Source organism: Kogia breviceps, chromosome 1 (genome assembly GCF_026419965.1).
Source record: "Kogia breviceps isolate mKogBre1 chromosome 1, mKogBre1 haplotype 1, whole genome shotgun sequence".
NCBI lineage: Eukaryota > Metazoa > Chordata > Mammalia > Artiodactyla > Physeteridae > Kogia > Kogia breviceps.
In genome coordinates this window covers 81,761,389-81,781,819 of record NC_081310.1, presented here as the reverse complement: position 1 = coordinate 81,781,819, position 20,431 = coordinate 81,761,389, and the positions used below count along the sequence as shown (strand labels likewise).

General features: G+C 40.3%; 4 non-coding genes across 4 annotated transcripts; 1 reads left to right on the top strand and 3 right to left on the bottom strand.

The window, feature by feature from the left end:
* The first annotated feature begins 357 nt into the window (after positions 1–357).
* TRNAN-GUU (transfer RNA asparagine (anticodon GUU)) lies at positions 358–431 on the top strand. The gene has a single exon. It is a non-coding gene; the product is annotated as a tRNA-Asn (tRNA).
* Positions 432–7,649: 7,218 nt separating this feature from the next.
* Positions 7,650–7,722, bottom strand: TRNAK-CUU (transfer RNA lysine (anticodon CUU)). Its single transcript has one exon. It is a non-coding gene; the product is annotated as a tRNA-Lys (tRNA).
* Positions 7,723–9,599: 1,877 nt separating this feature from the next.
* On the bottom strand, positions 9,600–9,671 carry TRNAG-UCC (transfer RNA glycine (anticodon UCC)). The gene has a single exon. It is a non-coding gene; the product is annotated as a tRNA-Gly (tRNA).
* A 2,264-nt stretch (positions 9,672–11,935) lies between these two features.
* TRNAE-CUC (transfer RNA glutamic acid (anticodon CUC)) lies at positions 11,936–12,007 on the bottom strand. The gene has a single exon. It is a non-coding gene; the product is annotated as a tRNA-Glu (tRNA).
* Between the last annotated feature and the right edge of the window lie 8,424 nt (positions 12,008–20,431).

Sequence of the window (20,431 nt, the reverse complement as noted above, 5' to 3'; positions counted from 1 at the left end):
GTGTCCTTCGCACGCGCGCCCACAGGGTCAAGTGGGGACTCACGGAGAGAGAAGCTAAGAATGGTAACGTGGACTTCAGCCCGGGAGGCTGCGGTCGTCACCTGTAGCCGGGCGGCTGTTGAGGCGGGGAGGAGGTGGGAAGGCCATAGATCTGGCGTTCGGCAGTCAGAGTCCCCTAGCTGACTCCCAAACGTTCTATCGATGTCCAAACGTTCCCGATGACACAAACTCTTGGCTTCAGTGTCTCCCGCGCGCACCCTCGGCTTCCGGAATATGAGAATCTAAGGATGTCCCCAGCCAGAGGTTGAAAAGCAATTTCTTGAATCAGGAAACGAGTTATGGGGAATGCGCTCTCACGTCTCTGTAGCGCAATCGGTTAGCGCGTTCGGCTGTTAACCGAAAGGTTGGTGGTTCAAACCCACCCAGGGACGTCACCTTTTGCTTCATCGAAGTCCTTGCTAGCTACCTGCAACTTTAGGTTATCTGTTCGCGACCTCTCACAGTTCTGGAGGCTATAAAGTCCAAGATCAAGGTGCTGACAGAATTCAGTTCTTGTTGAGGGCCTCCTCCCCAGCTTGCAGAAGACCTTGTCACAGCATCCTCACATGGCAGAGAAAGGAAACTCTGGTGTGTCTTCTGTTTTTATAAGTACTAATCCCAGCATGAGGGCTTCATCTTCATGAACTCATTTAAACCTAATTACCTCCCAAAGGCTCCACATCCTAATACCATTACATTGAGGAGTTAGGGCTTCAACATAGGAATTTGGGACGGACAACAACATTCAGTGCAGAATAGGTGGTAACACAGAGAGACATTCCTCAAGTGTCTAAAATGCCTTTATGGTGACTGGATTGCACAGACTTAATAGTCACATGAAGGTGGGAGAGAACTTGTCCAGCAGTTCTTTTCTTTCTTCCTGGAGGCACTGTGTGTGTGTGTGTGTGTGTGTGTGTGTGTGTGTGTGTGTGTGTGTGTGTGAATAGAAAAATCAAGGGATTATAGAAAGGTACATACATTGAGAAAATTCTCACCTCCACTACTCAAGCTCCCAGTTCCCAAAGGCCAAACAATACCAACCTGGTGGTTTTTAATAAACAATTTTATTTTTAATAAAATAAAACAATTTTATTTTCAATAAAGTCAACAGGCATGACTTTATTATTTTTCAAACAAAGTAGTCACCTACTTTATAAGTATATATTAAAAACCTCAGACAAACCCAACTGTAACTCAGACTTGACTATAGGATGCTGAAGCCACAAGGCAGGCCATTAACCACACTCACAGCTTTTCCTCTGGGAGCTTGGGCAAGTAACAATCTCTGTGAACTTCTTAAAGCATCATGATCCAGAGGTTCCAAAGGATTTTCTTTTGCTTCTTTCTTCCCTTGTCTGCTTGTCTGATCTGAGCTAGAAATTCACAGATATTAATCCAACAAACAAAAATGAAAAAAACTAAAACCCCTGCATTTTGAATTTTCATTCACATTACCAGCATTTTTGTAGAAAAGAGACCCTAGCTATGGTATGAAAAACATATACCAGTTATAGAACTTTGCTTTAATGAAGTTGGAAATCTCTGGCAAGAAAATAAGGTTCTGACAAACAATGACTGGAAGAAAATTTAACCTCGGGTTTATAATGATCAGAGGGAAAAAAGATGGAATCAAATACATACATACGTATCTCCAGTCCAGATATCATACAGGTCTAAAGACCACAAACAGATGTCAAATAAATGAAAGAATTCAGGAAATACAAAACCGTTTTTGAAAAACCTATTTGACACTAAAATGCACCTAATGAGATGCTTTCACAATTAAAATCCCAGGAATAGAACTATGTAACACAAAGCATGAACCCTAATGGAAACTATGCACTTTAGTTAATAATAATGAAGCAATATTAGTTCATCAATTGTAACAAATGTACCACACCAATGCAAGATGTTAATAACAGGGAAAGCAGTGTGGGTGGAGGAGAGGGAGTATATGGGATTTTTTTTTTTTAATCACAAGAATGAAAATTGCTGGGTATTCTGCATTTGTCCCTCCAGATACGTTTTCATCATTTTCCACCCTATTATATGCCCCAGAAAGTTAATCTTTTTGAACTGTGCAAAAGGGCTCCTCTGCCCACCGACTTCTTGCTGGCTACAGCCAATGGGATTCACTGACTGGGAATGGGAGTGTAGGAGGAATATGAGGTCAGGGTAATTATTTCCTGCAGGTTGGCAGTTGTTGTGTTCTCCACCACCCCTCAAGACCACAGTTATTGTTTAGTGGCACTCTACTACAGTTACAGCCTTACCTACAACTATCACTTTCCCAGGTTCCAGAACAGCTCTCTCCCCTTGCCCAGTCAGGTCTAGTAATTGCTCTCCACTGTTGCTAGGCCTGGGATGTCGCACCATCTGTTTAGTGGCTACATCCCCCTCTTAGAGCCCAGGGTTCCTGAGTTGATAGGTCCCAGAAAACCCTCTCAATCATCAGCAGGTCTGGGTTTCAGCGAGCCTCAGGGAATGTGCCACAAAGTTATCTGGGAGCTCATTGCATCTCTGTTCAGCTCATAAGCCAAAGAATAATTACACCTTTCTTCCTTCAAAAAATATCCCTAATAAAATTTTTAGTCTTGTAGGGAAAATCCTTTCTAAGCATGACAAAACTCAAAATCCCTAAGGAAAAAGATTAACACATTTAGCTACATAAAAAGTTTAAGAATTTGTTTAGCAAAAAATCAATCAATCAAGCACTCAACAGCTGGCAAAGCCAAGGCCTGAGTGATTCAGCTTGTAAAGCTATAACAAGTCACTTTTAGATTCAGAAAGTGTATTACTTACATAGACAGCAAAAGGAAGAGTAGTTGAAGGTATAGACTTCCTGGGCCTTCATCCCACACATCCAAAGGGATGACACTGAAACAAAAGGGGTCAGTGACTACAATGCAAGTTGTGGGATACCTGTTATTGAGGAGCCAATTCTAGACTGCAGCTAAGTAGTTTTACAGTTTGCAGCTGTCCCCAGGGAAGGACCGAGGAGGTGAGCAGAATGCCTCATATGTGATTAGAACCTGAAGGGCAATGAGAAATTGTCCCAGGGTAGACAGGGAGGGGAATGGAAGCTGTCTCCTGGCACTCTTCACAAGCCTCCCATCCTCTCTTGCTCTGGGACAATCACAAGGTGCTCTGCCTTGTGGTAAGATTCAGAATAGTTCAAGCCTTGGCCGGTGTGGCCTGTGCAAATACATACAAGGTCAGCTGGGTGCCATAGCTGAGCCATTCCCCTACAAAATTCAAAAGACAACAAATTGGTAAAATACTTGAAAGACTACAACATAGAAAAAGCCTTTTTTATTTAGTATTTATTTTTATCAAGCTTATATATGCACATAGTTTAGTGAGTCAAACTCATAAACTCGGTAATGAAAACCAACAGGCCCCTGAAACGCTCCCCCATTTCCTACTCCCTAGAAGTAACTTCTTTAAATTCTTTTAATCAGTGATTCATTATTCACCTCTGTCTCTGTAGACAAATATTGTTAATTCTTGATTTTCTACTTTTAGGCACTTTATCTGGCTTTTCCGTAGTCCCCCTACACTTACCACTTCACACACACACATTTCCCACTCCTCCATCTTCCCAATTGTCATGGCTAATGTGTCAACCTGGCTAGGCCATGGTACCCACATATTTGGTCAAACATCAGTCTAGATGTTTCTGGGAAGGTATTTTTTATTATTTATTTTATTTTGTTTTTTGTTTTTTTGTGCTAGGCAGGCCTCTCACTGTTGTGGCCTCTCCCTTTGCGGATCACAGGCTCCGGACGCGCAGGCTCAGCGGCCATGGTTCACGGGCCCGGCCGCTCCGCGGCACGTGGGATCTTCGCGGACCGGGGCACGAATCCGTGTCCCCTGCATCGGCAGGCGGACTCTCAACCACTGCGCCACCAGGGAAGCCCTGGGAAGGTATTTTTTAGATGAGATTAACATTTAAATCAGTAGACTCTGAGTAAAGCAGATTACCCTCCATAATGTGAGTAGGCCTCATCCAATCCATTGAAAGCCTTAAGAGAAAAAGACTGAGGTCCCCAGAGGAAGGGAGAGTTCTGCCTCCAGACTCTGCTTTCAGATTAGAGTTACAAAATCCGTTCTTCCCTGGCTATCCAGCCTGTTGGCCTACCCTGAAGATTTTAGATTTACCAACCTCCACAATAACATTAGTCCATTCCTTAAACTAAATCTCTATATACATACGTGTGTATCTTCTATTGGTTCTGTTTTTCTGGGGAACCCTAATACATCAATATACTTATATCTTAATTTTGATGAGATCAATGATTATTATTATTTTCTTTTTTTTTGCGGTACGCGGGCCTCTCACCGTTGCGGCCTCTCCCTTTGCGGAGCACAGGTTCCGGACGCGCAGGCTCAGCGGCCATGGCTCACGGGCCCAGCCGCTTCCCCGGAACGGGGCACGAACCCGCGTCCCATGAGCCTCCAGGTAAACCCTATTATTTTTAAATATATAAACTATTAACAGAGAAGCCACATAATTTAACGTGATCACTTTTTGAATATAATCTTCCCTTGGCAGTAACAATTATGTTAGTTTTCCATTTGCTTAGTTTTCCATGTATTTATTACTGAATTATAACTAATTTCCGTAAATCTCTCCTCAAGAGCTTCCTCATTCTTTTTTACAGCTAGCTGAACTATATTTCATTGTACGGTTGTATTGCCATTTATTTAGTCACCCCCAAAACTGATGGACATTTAGAGAGTTTACAATCTTTTACTTAACAATAAGTGCTCCGTGAATAACTTTGTATACACTTAATTTCACATAAGTATAGGAATATTGTAGGATAAACTTCTAAATGTGGATTGCTGAAGTTAAAAAAAAGTTTAAATTTTTGATAGATATTGTTCAAAACACCCTGTAGAACTTAAACCAATTTACCCTCTCTTTAACAATATTTATTAACTCTCCAACATATTAAACTTTAAAAAGTTACCATATTGTAGTTGAAAATATTATCTCAACTTAGTTTTAAATTGCACTATTTTCATTAATAGTAATGTTGAATGTTAAGTATCTTTTCATATGGGCAATAGCCTTTTATATTTTCTATTCTTTATATGTTTGCTACTTATTATTGGGTTATTGGTTTACTTCTTATTGGCTTATAGTTCTGTAAATATTAGGGAAATTAGCCTTTTGTACCTGATGTATGTTCTAAGAATGTAGATGTCTAGCATGGTATGGTAAATTTGGTGCCTCCACAGGAAGGGAAGAGAACCAGAAGAGAAGTTTATTATACTCACAGGTCCCAGAGGGGGTCACCGCGGGCGTGCACAGGGCCACACAGGAGTCCAAATGGCAGTGTGTTCAATTGAACAGGTGGGGAGCAGTGAGAGCCAGGACCTGTGGGCCAAAGCCTTCACTGGGGTCCTGAGTGGGGTCTAAGGAAAGCAAAGCAAGTTGGGGAAAGAGAGGAAGGAAAGAGGAGGAGGAAGGGGTGGGGGGCGGGGAGAAGAGGATGGAGGAAGGGAAAGTTAGAGTCCAGGGGTTGGGTTGCTTATCAGGGGGTTTCAGCTGTTTTTGAGTGTGCATTCACAATTAGGGCTGTGAGAAGGATGTTGATACGCCAAAGCATTAACTCAAAATGGAGGATTTTTAACACAATGTGAGTTGCAAATACTTCCCCAAATTGTCATTTGTCTTTGGACTTTGCTTATGCAGATTCCATTTGGTTTATATAGTCAAACTCATCAATATTTTCTCTCAGGACTTCTGAGTTTGTGTCATAGTTAGAACAGGCTTTTTCACACACACACACGCACCCCAAGATAGTAAAATAATTGTTTCATGCTTCTACAAGAACTTTTATGTTCCTTTTCATTATTATTTAAATCTTTGATCAATTTGGAATTTACCCTTATGTAAAGGGTATGATATTCATTGACCATTATTTTTTCCCAGACAGCTACCTAGTTATTAAAAAATTGGTCATTAGAATTATTGATTTGAGTCCCTCTTTCTAATGTATTACATTTCTTTATGTATTTTGGTCCATTTCTGGACTCTGTGCTGTCCCATTGATTGTTGTTTACCCATACACTATACTTTACTGCTTTAATCATTATAATTTATGGCATTTTAATATTTCATAGGGTTAATCCTTCCTTATTGTTCTTTTAAAAAAAGAATTTCCTGAGTATTACTGCTTATTTTTCCATTTAAAGTTTAGAATTATATTGTCCAGTTTGAAAAAAAAAGAAAAATATTTTTGATATTTTAATGAAAACTGTGTTAAATTCAGACACCAAGTTAAAGAGAGGTGTTATTTTTATGACGTTGAGTCTCCTACCCAAGAACATGGTACATCTTGGTTGATAGGAAAAGGAAGTTGCCCTAACGCAGTGGTTCCTGAACTTGAGCATTTATCCAAATCACCTGGAGAGCTTAAGTCTAAGATTGTTGGGCCCACCTCCAGAGTTTCTGAATCTGTAGGTCTGAGGTAGGGCTTGAGAATTTGCGTTTCTCAAAAGTTTCCTGGTGATGCTGGTGATGTTTGTTCCGGCACAACACCTTGAGAATAATCGGCTAGTGTATTGATGATTCTGGAGATGGTTGGCGGAATATATAAAGGAGATTAAAGCACATTTTCAAACTTAAAAAAAAAAGTAGGACTGGTAAATGATCCTTAGGGAGATGTGGGAAAGACCTGTATGAGGAGTTAAAAGCGAGTGTCCGCGTTGTGGTGGAGAAGCCTGATAACTGGGGACAAACTCGGCTTCCACTCACTTTGAAAATCCACTTTACTCACACCACTCAACCCAACACTGAATGAGAGATTTAGCAGGAACAAATATCAGGCAAACAACTTCAGGCCTTCGGGGTAGAACAGAGTTCTCCTGTCGATCAATAGCTAACTCGAAACGCTTGGGCGCAGCGCTCCAAGAGTCCGCCTACACCCATCTAATGAGACTGCGCTGCAATCTCTCCACTTGCCAGCTCCGGGGCGTCGTCCTTGCTCCTCCCTCCCCTTCCTATCGTACTTTCCCCTTTCTTTGCTCTTCCACGTCCCTCCTCCTCAGCTCCTTTTCCAGCTCCCTCTCCTCTTTTTCGTTTCGAGATCTTCCTAAACTAGTTGAATTTTACAGCCCTTTGAGGCTGATGAACGTTTCAAAACCTAAAAAGCAAAGGCACGCTCCTTAGCACCTAATGGAGAACATTTTAACTACTTAAGAAGGCCCTTCAACACCTCATCCAAAATTTCCCGCTGACGAGAAGAGAACGAAAGTGTTTCCGTTTGGTCATGTCCTAAGATGTCTTCTCAGTGGAACAGCGAGGCAGGACGAAGCGGGAGCCCCGCGGGGAGGAGGAGGAGCCTCCTCGGAGGAGGAGCCTGGGTTCGGGCAGCTGTAGATTTGTGACCCCTGGTTTCAACCTGAGATGCTGTAATCGGTAGCCCGGATTCCTCTTCTTTGCTAGATTTGGGGCGAGTAGAGGCGATTTCTGGAACAATTTACCGAAGTTTAAAACAACAGTGGCCACAATGGCTATTTAGAAGCTGCTGGTTCAGTTAGTAGCTAATAAGAGAAGATTCAATAAAAGAGAGGTAGGCGGGGAGAAAAACAAGTGCCGCCCAACGTGGGGCTCGAACCCACGACCCTGAGATTAAGAGTCTCATGCTCTACCGACTGAGCTAGCCGGGCGTTGCTTAGCAGCTCTTCTTATAGAGATATAATTTCTTTCGAGCGACAGCTTGCATGGTCAAAGATACACACAACTTAGTTTGAAAGAGTTCTCTGGCTCCAGGATTTTAAACGCAGTACTAGCTTTTGTCACCGAGAAGCTCCAGGGTTCGAGAGTGATGGAACTGCACGGGGCTAGACGGGCTTGCAGAGGACGCGGGAATCACGAGTCCTGAAACCTCGACGTTTCTTCAAATTCCTTTTAGACATATTTTGAGACCTTTTGGACAGCATATTCTTTTGGAGAACCCGGTTTCTGGGACCCGGAATCCAGAAGAGGAGGCGAAAAAGCGCGAGGGAATGGGGATGAGAGGTGCAGACTGCCGCGAGAAGTAGGAGGGGCGCGGGGACTTGTGCTCCCGGGACCTTGGTGCTGCAACCTCGTTCTTCCTTCTTCTCGGTCCGAAGCTCTTTCCTCCCTAAACCGTGACTACCAGGGGATGGGGTGGGGGTGAGGCTGAAGGACGCGTTAGTCGGAAAATAGGTCCAATTGACTATTCATTTGGGGCACGATTTTGTTTTTAAATACTAAAATTTTGTGGACCTCAAGGTCCCACTGAGATTTAAAGTCGGATTGGATTTAGAGCCTCAGGCGTGGGCGCTGGCGGGAGATTTCACTCCACTCTCCAAAACGTTCATTTCTTCAACCTCTGGAAGAGGCGCTGAGTTCCGGAGTCACCAGCGAAGAGATCTCTCCTCTGCTCAGGTGAAGGTAGGCCTTGCTTGCTGCTCCGAGGCGCTCCACACCTCCCTGAAGCAGCTCTGCCGGGGCTGGTTAGATTCGCTTAGGTGGGAGAGCCGCGGAGTAAGATGAGTGGAGACAGTTATTTATCTAATTCATAGACTGCACTTCTGTGATGGAGCCTGGAGCAAAGACGGATTACAAGGTTTTTTTAACCCTTAAAAAGGTTCCAAAAATGGAAACCACCAAGGTGAACTACAACCATATGCCGTGGCTCGGATTCGAACCGAGGTTGCTGCGGCCACAACGCAGAGTACTAACCACTATACGATCACGGCGTGCCACCTCTAAAGTGGCGCGCTGCTTTTCAATTTAATGTCTTTTGAAACAGGATTGTCTAAATGGTGCTGCAGCTTTCTTTGCTCACTTCGCGTGATTCGCCTAGGTTAAAATCCCAAACGTTTCCACCCACAACCTCGAAGCCCTGACACCCGAATCTCGGTCTCAGAATCCCGCCGTGCCCGCGCCATCACCATCCCCTCCACTGGACGGCGGCGCACCCAGTCCTGAGGATGTCTGAGAGCGTCGCCTGCAGCTCGGGGACCGCGTCCCCAGTCGCCCTCCTCAAGCCACTTCTCTCTTTCCCCTCCAAATAATCAAGCCTCTTCCCCCTAGGCAACCCGAGGATTTTCCTATTTACATCTCCACCTTGTATCCTGGACTTGAGGTTTCTGTCGCCCGAATGTTGCAACCGGCAGAGAAGCGAAGCTGGTGAGCTGCTAAACGGCGTGAGGTCCCCCTTTATTATTTTTCTTGCTTCCCTCACTGCTCCTTGGCGGTCTCTCTCAGGAACTTCGGAGTCTTGGGCTGACTTCCTTATTCTGACTCTTTAGTAAATCTAAGTCGCCTGCGAGTATTCAGAAAAACATATACGACCTGCCTCCATTTCTGACATTCCCTAAAGACCCACAAAAGGAGAATTATCGTAACTGAGGCCAAACGCAGCAGATGGACTTGCCTTGGTAGCTGCATGAAGTCTGTAAGTTCGCTCACAGTGGAGTCTCCCAGAAGGCTCAGAGTTTGAGAATTTATGGGCGGTCAAAGGCTCTTCTTCCTCCCCCTATTTGGGCTTCCAGAGAAAAGAAACGATCAGTAATGCGTTGGCCGGGAATCGAACCCGGGTCAACTGCTTGGAAGGCAGCTATGCTCACCACTATACCACCAACGCACACGGAAGGGTTCTTTGGTTTGTTTCCTTATGACTAGTTCGTCATGGTTTGCTCCGACCAAAGTATTTCATATTTAGGGATTCGTGTTAAGAGAACTATTCGATACAAAGCCAAAGGACGAAGAGGAAAAAAAGATCTCTAGGATTTTACCTATGATTATATTGATAATGTTGTGGTAGTTTTTTTAGTCGTTTCAGAGGTTTAGGGAAGGAAAATCAATTCTAGTTTATTGTCTTTTGAAGGGAGCCTCTGAAATCAAGCAGACGAGTTAAGGCCTTAATGCGAGTGTTATCTCTGTACACATACCGTTACGCATTTGGGAGTACTTCCTCAGCACGAATGCATAAAGGTAAAGTTGCCATTGAAAAGATACCCACATTTTAAAGCTTTGAATACATATTGCCAAATTGCTGTGTGGAGCGATATCACCCATTTTCACTTTTCAATGAGTATTACCAAATTACCTCAGGCAACTAGATATCATCATTCTTTTTATCTTTAGGAAAGTGCAACATAAAAATTTGGAGTCTCATTTTAACATGCATTTATTGTATTACTATTGAAGTTGATCATTTTTCATAAACTTACTAATTATTTGTATTAATTTTGAGACTTACTAAATCATACGCTTTGTCGATTTTTGCTCTTGGGTATTTATATTATATGTATATTACTTACATATTAGTTTGGCATTTGTCTTTTAATATTATTTATAGGATTTTCAGATGGGCAGTTTTCTGTTTTTATGTAGTCTAACCTATCAGTTTTATGCTTTATGATTTCTGTGTTTGCTTTTACCTTGAAAAAGTCTTCTCCAGCCCAATAAGATAATTATCCACCGATTTTTTTTATTGTTTCAATTCTTACATTTAAATATTTAACCCATCTAATATATGATATGTGGTGGTAATTCCACTTCTATGAATTTATCCTAAAGCAATACCTAAGGATATACAAAGATGTATTCACACAGATGTTCATCAAAGTGTTATTTGTAAAACCAAAATTTTAGGGGGGAAAAACCTAAAAGTCCAGAAATACGATTAATGAAATCCATTTTTATGAAAACCCACATTTTTTTTTTATATTGTACATTGCTGATGGGAGTATAAATTGGCAGGACCTCTAAGGAGGGCATACTGGCACTACCCATCCACAAATGCACATGTCTTTTGAAACAACATTTTAATTCTTGGACATTTATTCTACACACGTACAAAATAACATATGTAGAAGATTATTTTTATGGCCGCAAAGGATTAGAATAACCTAAGTGTCATCAGTAGGAAGCTGGTTTGATTAATTATGGAATATCAATATAATTGAATACTATGTGCCATAGAAAAGAATGAGGAAGCTCTTCATGTGTAATCTGCAACTATTTCTAAAATTAAGTGAAAAAGGCAAAGTTCAGAAAAGTGTGTATAGATTGCTATCATTTGTGGGAGGGAGGGGAACGTACTTAAATATATACGTATGTATGCATGTACTTGTATTTACAATCTATTTATATTTAATATTTACAACATACTTATATTACAACATAATTATGAAACTTACTACTGGCTGCCTTATTAGAAGAAAACTAGATGGCCGAGGTGAAAAGTAGGTTTATCAGTTATGCCTTTTTGGATATTTGAATCCTAAACAATGTAAATATATTACCTTTACAAAAATTAAATAATTAAATTGAAAGAAAATATCATGTTGCTGAAGTGTATTTATTTCTACTGGAAAGTGTTAGAAATATATTAACTTTAAAAATAGCTGGTAGAAATGTAAAATAGATAGCTAGTGGGAAGCAGCCGCATAGCACAGGGAGATCAGCTCGGTGCTTTGTGAGCACCTAGAGGGGTGGGATAGGGAGGGTGGGAGGGAGGGAGACGCAAGAGGGAAGAGATATGGGAATATATGTATATGTATAACTGATTCACTTTGTTATAAAGCAGAAACGAACACACCATTGTAAGGCAATTATACTCTAATAAAGATGTTTTTTTTAAAGCTGGTAATTAAATAGTATGTACAGCATTATTCCATTTTCTGTTTCAAAAACTGGATAATAGCTACCGGTGGTTGGTAGAATGGTAAGCGATTTTTTCTTTATGTTTTCCTGCATTTCCTGTATTTCAGCTAAGGTCACCCATGTGGCAACTGAGTAGAAGAAACAAAATTAATCATTAAAAGTGTTCTATAGGAACTGTCATTAAAAGTATTTTGTAGGAAGAAAAACACAAAGTATGCTGCAGGTAAAAAGTATTCCTTCCCTGACCGGGAATCGAACCCGGGCCGCGGCGGTGAGAGCGCCGAATCCTAACCACTAGACCACCAGGGAGTGTTGAAAAAAAAGTTGCGATAGAGCATATATGAGGCTAATTCAACGTGTGTCTCTACCCTTTTTGTGATGCATATTGTTTCAACCACCTAGATTTTGAGATTCTTGACTACTGGGCCTTCCCCACGTCGAAACTACCTTTTCCTCGTATTTCTTTTTTGGAGTAGAAAACCCTTGAGAGAACTCTGCATGGCTCCCAGAGCTGAGGGAGGATCGTGTACACACGATCGCAGTTCCCAAGACCAGAGACAAATGTCTGGAGAAAAGATAGAAGGACAAATAGGAAACTCTCAGCTTCCTGTAGTTGAAGTGATTTCCTGAATTGGGATCAGCAGAAAAGTAATGGTCTCCAACTGGGCTTTGCCAAATTGACTAGGAACTTTTCCTTAAGGAATATAAAGTTTGTCGTGTAAGTAACTCTAGGAGATCCTGGTCCTATAGCAGCTTTTTTTTTTTTTTTTTTTTCCCCGACTCGTGTGAATTTAGGCCAAACTCTGTTGGCCAAAACGAATATTACAGACAAGTGAAAGTGACTCAGCCTACGGGTGCTTGGTGGTCAGCAGAATCTGAGCATAACTCGCTGGTGGAAGACTAAGAGAAAGAGTTTTGGAACTTCAAAATTTTCAAATATGAAGAAGGAAGAGAGGGAGTGAGGAGAAAGAAAAGAAAACTGGGGTGGATACCTAGACTAAAGGAACCTTGAAAGCCATACCCATCAATGTCTGCTAATTAGCTTTATATGAGACAGAAAAGAAAGCAAATATGGCAAAATGTTAACAGTGAATCTAGGTGAAGGGTAATTGAATGTTCAATATTTTATTCTTTTAACTTCTCTGTAGGTTTGAAATTTTCCAAAATAAAAATTTGAGAAAACCAAAAATGAAACAATCAAAAGCCTCCCCTCAGACCTTTTTTGGTCAGATGACTGCAGTGTGATTAATTCTCTGCACATGAGTTCAAATATAAATTTTAAAAAGCCACCCCTATGCACTAACATCAGAAAACACTTTTGATAATAAGTGAAAAAGAGAATTAAAAAATTGAATCATATATGTGTACATATCAGCAGCCTGATAGAAAAAAATGAGTGATAGGATATGGGGTGTTTCTGGGGTTTTTGTTGCTTTGTTTTGCTTTCAAAGTATCAATGTTAAAATGTTGTTTAAAGAAAGTATGAATCCTCCAGTCATCCAATCTCCACCTTCCTAGGGAGAAGAGTAACTAAATGCTAGACATTTATTTTCACAAAGCCCAAGTAATCCTGGTGTCATATGTCACCAAGGAGTCTAACAAAGCCCACTTCCTTTTACTCCAGCTCTATTCCCACTGGGCAGCTACCTGTACTCAAAGGCTGATAAAGAGTATCTAACTCTCAGAACAAAATCTTGGGATTGTATCCAGGGTGGGTACAAGGTAACAGATTTTATTTCCCTATGTCACAAAGGAAATCAGCCTTCTTATGTTTTGATGAACAGTCCATTTTCATCAGCTATTCTGCCACCTGCCGGTAATTTTCGGTAACATGAGAAACTAGGAAGTATCAATAGTATTAGCTCCTGGAGCTACCCATGTTTCTCAGCATCAAAGCACCAGGAGAAATCTCATCATTCAGAACAGGATTAAGCCTCCTCCTCTTCCTAGCACCACACAACTAAGGAAGGATGAGGGGGGAGTGCAATTCATTTACTTCATTCCATGTTCTATTTTCTTTTTTCCTTTTTGCAAACATTTACAGATTATGTGCCAGACTAGGTATTGAAGATACAAAAATATACTTAAAGAACTCACAGTCTAGAGGAAAACCAAATAAACAACTGAATAAAAGAGAATGGATTGGAGAAAATTGAGTAGATGTACTTTTCCTATTCTGCCTGCTATTACAACTAAAAACCCTAGACTTGCTTATAGAACAAACGTAAGAGACTCTGAAAGATGGAGAGAAAGAGGCAGACCAGCTAAGGGCCTCAGAACCCAAGGAACCACACAGTGGTGATTTCCCTGGGTTTTCTTTTTGCCTCATATATCCCAGACTTGATGCTGAAGAAGCCAGCAACCTGGAAATGCCAATGGATGCAGCCAAATAAAACCAAACAAAACCAAAACGGCAATAACAACAACAAAACCTGCTCTCTCTAGCCAAAGGACCAGGGAAGAGGTAGCCTAGCAAAATAGAAAACTTTTAGATAATAACTGCTCTACTCCAGCCAAATGCCCCAGAAAGAATTGTGGCTCACCTCTACCCACACCTAGTAAAGTCTAGGTATATGGGGTACCTAGACTTCCTCTCAGCAGGCCAGTAAAGAAGTGTTCCTCCTCTTCACTGCTGTATTGGTATCAGAGGAAACATGGTAGAGGATCGTACTTTCACCAAAACCTGGTGATAACAAGGTTACTCCTATTCCCCAGTATCAGTGGAGGCCATATGGGGAGCTGGAACTCCTACCCCTGCCCATCAGCAATGAGGAGCCCCTCTCCTCAGGTGTTAATGGAGACTAAGTGGGGAACCTGGATTCCTACACCTACCTGGCTGTAACAAGGTACCTTACCCCCACTTCCTCTACTTGATTAGTATCAGAAGAAGCCAACTGAAACAGAAGGTTTAAATATGATCGAGAGCCCCAAATATCCAGGCTTTAATAAAAAAGCACTCATCATATCAAGAATGAGAAAGATCTTGAACTGAATGAAAACAGACAATACCTAGATGATCAACGTGGTAGAATTATCTGACAAAGATTTTAAAACAGTCATCATAAAAATGTTTCGGGGCTTCCCTGGTGGCGCAGTGGTTGAGAGTCTGCCTGCCGACGCAGGGGACGGCGGTTCGTGCCCCGGTCTGGGAAGATCCCACATGCCGCGGAGTGGCTGGGCCCGTGAGCCATGGCCGCTGAGCCTGCGCGTCCGGAGCCTGTGCTCTACAACAGTGAGAGGCCCGCGCACCAAAAAAAAAAAAAAAAAAAAAAAAAAAAAAAAAAAAAAAGTTTCAACAAGCAATTATGAAGATACTTGAAACAAATGAAAAAATAGAAAGTCCCAGCAAAGAAAAGTTTCAGCAAAGAAATAGAAGAACTGAATGGAAATTTTATAACTAAAAAATACAATAACAACAAAAACCCTCAATGGATGGGCTCAACAGCAGAGTGGACGGGACAGAGGAAAGAATCAGAGACTTGAAAGATAAAACAATGGAAATTACTCAATCTGAACAACAGAGAAAATAGAATGAAAAAAAAAGAGCAGAGTCACAGGGACTTGTGGGATTATAACAAAAGCTCTAACATTTGTGTCATCAGATTCCCAGAAGGAGAAGAGAAAAAGAACAGGACTGAAAAATGTACTAAAAGAAATAATGAGTAAAACTCCCCAAATTTAGCAGATGATAAACCTACAGATTCAAGAAGCTGAGCAAACACCAAAGAAGATAAACCCAAACAAATTCATGCCAAGACACATGATAGTTAAATTGCAGAAAACTAAAAACAAAGAAAAAAATCTTGAAATCTGTGAAAAATGACACCTTACATACTATGGATAAACAATTTGAATGACAGCAGATTTCTCATCAGAGACCATGGAGGCCAGAGAAGTGGCACAAATGTTTTCAAGAACTGCAAGAAGACTGTCAACCCAGATTCCTATATCCAGCAAAAATATCCTTTAAGAATGAAGGGGCTACCACTCAACAACAAAAAAGACAAACAACTCAATTAAAAAGTGAGCAAGCGATTTGAATAGAATTTCTCCAAAGATATCTAAATGGTCAGCAAGCACATGGAAAGATGCTCAATGCTATTAGTCATTAGGGAAATGCAAATCAATACCACAGTAAGATACCACTTCACACTTTCCAGAATGGCTATAATTTTTAAAAATGGAAAATAACAAGTGTTGGTGAGGATGAGGTGAAATTGAAACCCTAATACACTGGTGGCAGGAATGTAAAATGTTGCAGCTGCTGTGGAACACAGTTTGGAGGCCCCTCAATATGTTAAACATAGAATACAGCCCAGTAATTTCACTCTAGGTAGATCCCAAAGAACTAAAAGCAGGTACTCATACAAATACTTGTACATGCATACTCATAGTACCATGATATTCATAACAGCCCAAAGTTAGAAACAACCCAAATGTCCATGGATGAATGAATGGATAAACAAACTGCGGTATATACATACAATGGCATATTATTTGGACATAACAAAGAAGTACTGGCATGCTACAAGTTGGATGAACCTCGAAAACATTATGCTAAATGAAATAAACCAGACACAAAAGGTCACATATTGTATGATTCCGTTTATATGAAATGTACAGAATGGCCAACCCATAGAGACAGAAAGCAGATCAGTCATTGCCAGAGGTTGGGGACTGACTTCACAGTGGGAACAGGGCTTCCTTTTGGGGTGATGAAAACATTCCGGAACTAGATAGTGGTGATGGTTGCACAACATTTCGAAGGTACTAAATGCCACTGAATTGTACACTTTAAAATGGTTAAAATTGTGAACTTTATGTTTTATGTATTTTACCATAATTTAAAACTTAGTAAAGGGGAAATCCTAGCAAGATTTTTTTGTAGATATAGACAAAATTATTCCAAAACTTGTATGGAAAGGCAAAGGAACTAGAATAGCTAAAACACATTTTGAAAAAGAATTAAGTGGGAGGAATCAGCTTATCCATTTTCAAGATTTATTAAAAGGCTACAATAGTAAAGATGGTATGGTATTGTCAGAAAAATAAATATACAGATCAATGAAACAGAATAGAGAACCCAGCAGTTGACCCATACAAGTATGCCAACTCATGGTTTTTTTTACAAAGGTGAAAAAGCAATTCCGTGGAGAAAAATAGCTTTTTCAATATATATTGCTGAAGAAATTGGACATCCATAGGCAAACAAATAAACAAAAAGCAAACAAATTAACAAAACCCTCAACCTACGTCTCATACCTTATACAAAAACTAACTCCAAAGTGGATCAAGAGCTTAAATGTGAAGTATAAAACACTTAGAAAAAACATAGGAGAAACTCTTCGTGGTCTAAGGCTAGACAAAGTTTTGACACCAAAAGCAATCTGTAAAAGGAAAAATCAATAAAGTAGACTTCATCAAAATTAAATGTTTGCTCTGCAAAAGACCCTATTATGAGAATGAAAAGATAAGCTACTAGCTGGGAGAAAATATGTGTAAACCACACACCCAACAAAGGACTATTGTCTAGAATATATAAGAACTCTCTAACTCAACAGTATAAAAAACAGTCCAGTGAGGAAATGGTCAAAAGTCAAGAAGGAACATTTCCCCAAGAGGATATACAGACAGCAATAAGCACATGAAAAGATGTTCAGCATCATTAGCCATTGGAGAAATACAAATTAAAACCACAATTAGATATCACCACATACCTATCAGAATGGCTACAATTAAAAATAATGACAACCTCAAATGCTGGTGAGAATAATGCAGGGAAACTGGATCACTCATACATTGCTTGTGGGAATGTAGAATGGTACAAGCACTCTGGAAAACAGTTTATTTTTTTAAAAAAGTTTATTAAAAAACCCCTAAATATGCAATTTTCATATGAACCTGAATTTGCACTCCTGGGCATTTATCCTAGAGAAATAAAAACTAATGTTCACATAAAAACCTATGCACAAACCAGTGTAAAGCAATTACACTCCAATAAAAATGTTAAAAAAAAAAAAACCTATGGGGCTTCCCTGGTGGTGCAGTGGTTGAGAGTCCACCTGCCGATGCAGGGGACATGGGTTTGTGTCCCCGTCCGGGAAGATCCCACATGCCACAGAGCGGCTAGGTCCGTGAACCATGGCCACTGAGCCTGCGTGTCCAGAGCCTGTGCACCACAACGGGAGAGACTGCAACAGTGAGAAGCCTGCGTACTGCAAGAAACAACAACAACAAAAAAAACCCTATGCACACAAAAAAAGCCTATGCACAAATGTTTATAGCAAATTTATTAATGAAAGCCAAAAACTGGAAACAAGGCAGATGTCCTTCAGCAGATGAATGGTTAAAGAAACTGTGGTACATCTATAGCATGGAATACTACTCAGCAATAAAAAGGAACAAACTATTGATATACACACAACTTGGATGAATCTCCAGAGAATTATGCTGAGGTAAAAAAGCTAATCCCCAAACATTACAAACTGTAACCTGTTTATATAACATTCTTAAAATAACAAAATTGTAGAAATGGAGAATGGATTAGTTGTTGCTAGAGGTTAATGTGGAGATGGAGATTGGAGGGAAGTGAGTGTGGCTATGTGGGGGATCCTTGTGATGAAAATGTCCTGTATCTTGCTAAAGCAAGGATAGTCCATACAGTGAAAAGACTTCTGCTAAACCAGTTTAGGTCATGGTAGTGTGAGACCACCTAGGATTAAGAATATCTACTAGTGAAAACTACTGGAGCTAATCAATGAATTTGGTAAAGTATTGGGATATAAAATTAATGCACAGAAATTTCTGGCATTCTTATACACTAATGATGAAAAATTTGAGAGTGAAATTAAGAAAACACTTCCATTTACAATCACAAGAAAAATAATAAAATATCTAGGAATAAACCTATCTAAGGAGACAAAAGATCTGTATGAAGAAAATTATAAGACACTGATGAAAGAAATTAAAGATGATACAAATAGATGGAGAGATATACCATGTTCTTGGATCAGAAGAATCAACATTGTGAAAATGACTCTACTACCTAAAGCAGTCTACAGATTAAATGCAATCCCTATCAAACTACCATGGGCATTTTTTACAGAACTAGAACAAAAAATTTCACAATTTGTATGGAAACACAAAAGACCCCAAATAGTCAAAGCAATCTTGAGAACAAAAAATGGAGCTGGAGGAATCAGGCTCCCTGACTTCAGACTATACTACAAAGCTACAGTAATCAAGACAGTATGGTACTGGCACAAAAACAGAAATATAGATCAATGGAACAGGATAGAAAGCCCAGAGATAAACTCACACACATATGGTCACCTTATCTTTGATAAAGGAGTCAAGAATATACAGTGGAGAAAAGACAGCCTCTTCAATAAGTGGTGCTGGGAAAACTGGACAGCTACATGTAAAAGTATGAAATTAGAACACTCCCCAACTCCATACACAAAAATAAACTCAAAATGGGTTAAAGACCTAAATGTAAGACCAGACACTATCAAACTCTTAGAGGAAAACAGGCAGAACACTCTATGACATACATCACAGCAAGATCCTTTTTGACCCACTTCCTAGAGAAATGGGAATAAAAACAAAAATAAACAAATGGGACCTAATGAAACTTAAAAGCTTTTGCATAGCAAAAGATACCATGAAAAAGACCAAAAGACAACCCTCAGCATGGGAGAAAATATTTGCAAATGAAGCAACTGACAAAGGATTAATCTCCAAAATTTACAAGCAACTCATGCAGCTCAATAACAAAAAACAAACAACCCAATCCAAAAATGGGCAGAAGACCTAAATAGACATTTCTTCAAAGAAAATATACAGATTGCCAACAAATACATGAAAGAATGCTCAACATCATTAATCATTAGAGAAATGAAAATCAAAACTACACTGAGAGATCATCTCACACTGATCAGAATGGCCATCATCAAAAAATCTGGAAACAATAAATGCTGGAGAGGGTGTGGAGAAAAGGGAACACTCTTGTACTGCTGGTGGGAATATAAATTGATGGAGCCACTATGGAGAACAGTATGGAGGTTCCTTAAAAAACTACAAATAGAACTACCATACAACCCAGCTATCCCACTACTGGGCATATACCCTGAGAAAACCATAATTCAAAAAGAGTCATGTACCAAAATGTTCACTGCAGCTCAATTTACAATAGACAGGACATGGAAGCAACCTAAGTGTCCATCGACAGATGAATGGATAAAGAAGATGTGGCACATATATACAATGGAATATTACTCAGCCATAAAAAGAAACGAAATTGAGTTATTTGTAGTGAGGTGGATGGACCTGGAGTCTGTCATACATAGTGAAGTAAGTCAGAAGGAGAAAAACAAATACCATATGCTAACACATGTATATGGAATCTAAGAAAAAAAATGTCATGAAGAGCCTAGGGGTAGGATGGGAATAAAACACAGATCTACTAGAGCATGGACTTGAGGATATGGGGAGGGGGAAGGGTAAGCTGTGACAAAGTGAGAGAGTGTCATGGACATATATACACTACCAAACGTAGGGTGGGTAGCTAGTGGGAAGCAGCCGCGTGGCCAAGGGAGATCAGCTAGGTGGTCTGTGACCACCTAGAGGGGTGGGATAGGGAGGGTGGGAGGGAGGGAGACTCAAGAGGGAAGAGATATGGGAACATATGTATATGTATAACTGATTCACTTTGTTGTAAAGCAGAAACTAACA